General features: G+C 40.9%; 1 non-coding gene across 1 annotated transcript; it reads right to left on the bottom strand.

Annotated features, from left to right (window-relative positions):
- Nucleotides 1–3,822: 3,822 nt before the first annotated feature.
- Nucleotides 3,823–3,926, bottom strand: LOC112724167 (small nucleolar RNA R71). The gene has a single exon (XR_003163344.1). It is a non-coding gene; the product is annotated as a small nucleolar RNA R71 (small nucleolar RNA).
- Nucleotides 3,927–5,514: the final 1,588 nt, after the last annotated feature.

The raw sequence follows: 5,514 nt of genomic DNA, 5'->3' as shown, positions 1-5,514 counted from the left end.
TATCCTTTTCTGGCGCTGGACGCCAGAATTGGGCAGAGGACTGGCGTTGAACGCCAGTTTACGTCATCTATTCTTGTGCAAAGCATGGACTATTATACATTGCTGGAAAGCCCTGGATGTCTACTTTCCAACGCAATTGAAAGCACGCCATTTCGAGTTCTGTAGCTCCAGAAAATCCACTTTGAGTGCAGGAAGGTCAGAATCCAACAGCATCAGCAGTCCTTTTTCAGCCTGAATCAGATTTTTGCTCAGCTCCTTCAATTTCAGCCAGAAAAATACCTGAAATTACAGAAAAACACACAACTCATAGTAAAGTCCAGAAATATTAATTTTTCCTAAAAACTACTGGAAATAAACTAAAAACTAACTAAAACATACTCAAAACTATATGAAATTATCCCCAAAAAGCGTATAAAATATCCGCTCATCAGCCAGCAAGGTTCGAAGAGGGAACCATGGAAGCAAGGGGCGCTACGTTGGAAATTTCCAACTGAGTGCTATGTATTGGCACAAAATGAAACATGCTTGGCTCGAAGGGAGGCACATTAAGCAAGGGAGCGCTATGTTACCTTTCCTCACTGAGCGCTCGACTGGAGCTAGCCCCCCAACCCATTTTCAAACAAGTTGATGCCAGGGCATCTTGGCCAGTTTCACTGACCTTTTCTTTACTGTTTTTAGGTTAGTTTCATGCATTTCTTTAGGAAATAAGCTAGTTCTGGGTAGATATTCACTTATGCCTTGACTCAAGCATACATTGTGAATTTTACATAATTTCATGAGGATTTTGCATAAGTTTAGTGATAATTATTATGTTGCATTACTTATGACTTGGACTAGAGCTTTGATGCACTTTATTGCTTGATTTCAGGAACAAAAGGAAGCAAGAAAAGGGGAGGTAACTTGCAAGATTAATGAGAAAAGTGATTGCCAATAACACTCTCAAAAAGCCATCAATGCCCACGTTAGAGAGTCACGTTAACTAAGTTAACGTGAACTCTAACGTGGAGAAGAGAAGTTGAGCCAACGTTAGTGACACTTAACATTGTCACTAACGCTGGCAATTACTCATAAGTAGCCACGTTAGAAGCCACGTTAACCTAGTTAACGTGGCCTCTAACGTTAAGGGGGGAAGAGAAGCCAACGTTAGTGACACTCAACATTGTCACTAACGTTGGCCTATGGTGCAAAGTACCACGTTAACTCCTACGTTAACTTGGTTAACGTGGGAACTAACATAAGGGATGAAGAGTTGTCGACAACGTTAGTGACACTCAACATTGTCACTAACGTTGAAGCAACCACACAACCCCCAAGAGTCACGTTAACTTCCACGTTAACTTGGTTAACGTGGAAGCTAACGATGAGAAATGAAGGATGAGCCAACGTTAGTGACACTCAACATTGTCAATAACGTTGGGATGGCTAAAGGTGGCCACGTTAGAAGCCACGTTAACCTAGTTAACGTGGACTCTAACGTGAGAACTAGGGGCACATTGGAACATTAGTGACAATGTTGAATGTCACTAACGTTCTCGAAGGATGGCAAGGGCTACGTTAGAAGCCATGTTAACCTAGTTAACATGGACTTTAACGTGAAGGAAGAAGGGGCACACTGGAACGTTAGTGACAATGTTGAGTGTCACTAATGTTCTCGAAGGTTAACAAGGCAACGTAAAAAGCCACGTTAACCTAGTTAACGTGGGTTTTAACGTGAGGCAAAAGGGTGCATTAGAACGTTAGTGACAATGTTAAGTGTCACTAATGTTCTCAAACTTATATTCTCACTAAATATTAACACCCCTGACGTCCTGAACTAAAGTCTCCGCCCACTTCGCACTTTCTCTCTGCAAGTAAAGCCAAGCCCAAATAAAGAAAGGAACTGCTTCAAACTCAAGATCCAAAGGCCCAAGACTTGAAGAATCACACTAGAAGCTGAGAAGAGTAGTATATATAAGAGTAGCTTTGAATTGAGAAAGAGTTCTGGAGGTTGGAAAAAAGGAGAACTACTCTCTGTATTTTACTTTCTTTGCAATTTCTAGTTTAATGATGTATTCTCCATCTTTGTTTTCATTTTCAAGAGCTATGAACAACTAAACCCCTTTCATTGGGTTAGGGAGCTCTGTTGTAATTTGATGGATCAATACTAATTTTTATTATTCTTCTTCTATCTTTCCTCTTGATTTTACTTGAAAGCTTTCGATCTTCATCCAATTGAGTAGTTATCTTGGAAGAGAAGCTACTCAAACTTGGATCTCTTTTGAACCTTGAAAGAGGAATGAAGAGATCAAGCTAGAAATGCTTTCTCATGCTGGACCAAATTGGGTTTGGATGGGTATGTGACTATAACCCTCTCAATACTTGATTTGGGAAATGCATGTGGTATAATCAGTGACCATACTTCATCTCTTCTCATGAGCAATTGACCAAGGAATTGGCTATTGATCAAGATTTGAGAGATTGAATTGCAAGAAATTGTAATTCAATCACTTAAGATTGCCAAGGAGATCAATGAGTGCATTGATTGAGGAAGAGATGAAAATGAACTTGATCCAGAGAATCGCAACATCTCCTAAGCCCAATGAACTCTCCATCTCTGATCTTACCCATTCTCTTTAATTTCTGCCATTTACTTTTATGAGCAAATCCCCCATTCCCATTTACAATTCTGCAATTTATTTTCAGTCATTTACTTCCAGTCCTTTAATTCTAGCATTTACTTTTCTGTTATTTACGTTCCCTCCATTTTTATTTTCTGCAACTCTCAACCCAAATTCTGGATTCGCTCAACTAGAACATTCTTCTAATTAAAGTTGCTTGATCAATCAATCCCTGTGGGATTCGACCTCACTCTATTGTGAGTTTTTACTTGACGACAAATTCGGTACACTTGCCGAAGGGAGATTTGTTGAGAGACAAGTTTTTCGTGCATCAAGTTTATGGCGCCGTTGCCGGGGATTGATTGTGCATCAACAATGATTAAATTGGAAGATCACTAGATTGAGCATTTTTATTTTGTGAATTTCATTTTCTGTTTGAGTGATTTACTTTTTGTTTTAGTTAAACTTCTTCCCTTCCCCCTCTACTCTTTTGTTTTTCTTTGTTATTTTCAATTCTGTTTGCTAACCCACTAACTGTTTGATATATTACATCACCCACAACTAACAGTAATTTTGACACAAATACTGTCTGCACCTATTTTCTTTGCTTGTACTTGTTGGTTGTATGACAGGGAGAAGAAGCGAGGCTTCAACTTCCTTTGATTCTGAACATGAGAGAACCTTCCTTAGACTAAGGAGGGAGGCAAAAGAAAAACGTGTAGTTGGTGCTGAAGAAGAGGAGGAACACTTTGAGGAATACTTTGAACCAAACATGGAAGAAAACATGGAAAATCATCATGAAGAAGAGACTCACAACCATAGCAGAGGAGGTGGAGCAAATCATGCTGGGGAGGATAGAAGAGTTTTGGGCTCGTACATCAATCCAAACCCAGGCAATTGTGGAAGTAGCATCCAAAAGCCAACAATCCATGCCAACAACTTTGAACTTAAACCACAGCTCATCACCCTTGTTCAGAACAACTGTTCGTTTGGAGGAGGTGTTCAAGAAGACCCCAATCAATATTTGACCACCTTCCTGAGAATATGTGACACAGTAAAATCTAATGGTGTTCATCCTGACGCCTATAGACTGCTCTTATTTCCTTTCTCACTCAGGGACAAGGCAGCCAAGTGGTTGAAATCCTTCCTAAAGGAGAGCTTGACAACTTGGAAGGATGTGGTGAACAAATTCTTAGCAAGATTCTACCCTCCTCAATGAATTAATAGGCTGAGAGCTGAGGTTCAAACTTTCAGACAACAAGATGGTGAGACTCTATATGAAGCATGGGAGAGGTTCAAGGACTTAACAAGGAGGTGTCCACCTGACATGTTCAACGAATGGGTGCAGCTGCACATTTTCTATGAAGGTCTCTCTTATGAGTCAAAGAAGGCCGTAGACCATTCATCTGGAGGATCTTTGAACAAGAAAAAGACCATTGAGGAAGCCATAGATGTTATCGAAACAGTAGCAGAAAACGACTACTTCTATGCTTCCGAAAGAGGGAACACAAGAGGAGTGATGGAGCTAAACAATGTAGATGCTCTGTTGGCCCAAAACAAGCTCATTACCCAGCAGCTAGCTGACCTCACCAAGAAGATGGAGAGGAACCAAGTAGCAGCAATCTCATCTTCATCAACAATCCAATAAGGAGTGAATGAAGAAGCAGAGGGAGTCAGGAGCAAGCCAACTACATTGGGAATTCACCAAGGAAAAACTATGATCCATACTCCAAGACTTACAACCCTGGATGGAGAAACCACCCAAACTTTGGGTGGGGAAGTGAGCAAGATCAAAACCAAGACCAGAGGACATCTCAACACCCCCACAACAACACTTCTCCACACACTTATCAAAACCAAAAAAGCACATCTGCTCTGAACCACTCATCAATTCATGACAAGCTCTCTAAGATCGAAACCTTCATTGAAGGAATATGCAGAGACATTCAAGACAGTAAAGCATTCAGAGAGGAAGTGCAGTCAAACATGCAGAATCAAAATGCTGCCATCACAAAACTGGAAACACAAATCAGCTATCTATTTAAGCAGCTTCCTAACCACAATTTTTGCTATGATGCCCATTCAAGAAAAAGGGAGGAGTGTCAAGCTATCACACTTAGGAATGGGAAGGAACTGAAGGAACATCCCCAAAAACCACAAGAAGAAGGCTCAAATGAAAAGGGAGAAGAGCAAGATGGAATGCAACCCCCCACGCCAAGTCTGCAGAAAGAAAAAAAGATACCCCAACTGAACATCTCAAGAGCTCCATACCCCCAGCTATTGAAGAAAAAGGAAGATGACAACCAGTTCTTGAGATTTTTGGAAATCTTCAAGAAGCTACAAATCAACATACCATTTGCTGAAGCCATAGAACAAAGGCCACTTTATGCCAAGTTTTTGAAGGAGCTAATGACTAAGAAGAGAAGATGGAAGAACAATGAGACTGTGATACTAACTGAAGAGTGCAGTGCTATCATTCAGTATAAACTACCTCAGAAACTGAAGGATCCTGGGAGTTTTCAGATCCCTTGCATTATAGGAGAAATCACAGTAGAAAAGGCTCTTTGTGACTTAGGGGCCAGCATCAATTTGATGTCAGTAGCTATGATGAGAAAGATGAAAATTGAGGAGGCTAAACCAACAAAAATGGCTCTACAACTGGCAGACCGGTCGTTCAAATTCCCTCACGGGATAGTAGAGGATTTGCTAGTAAAAGTAGGAGATTTCATATTCCCAGCAGATTTTGTGGTGCTGGACATGCAGGAAGATGCCAAGACCTCCATCATCTTGGGAAGGCCATTCTTGGCCACTGCTGGAGCTGTCATTGATGTTCAGAAGGGTGACCTCACCCTGAGATTACACAATGAAAGGATGACATTCAATGTGTTCAAGGCCATGAGTTATCCACCGGAACAAC

This window comes from Arachis hypogaea, chromosome 11, assembly GCF_003086295.3.
Source record: "Arachis hypogaea cultivar Tifrunner chromosome 11, arahy.Tifrunner.gnm2.J5K5, whole genome shotgun sequence".
Classification (NCBI taxonomy): domain Eukaryota; kingdom Viridiplantae; phylum Streptophyta; class Magnoliopsida; order Fabales; family Fabaceae; genus Arachis; species Arachis hypogaea.
This window is presented reverse-complemented; position numbering and strand designations above follow the sequence as displayed.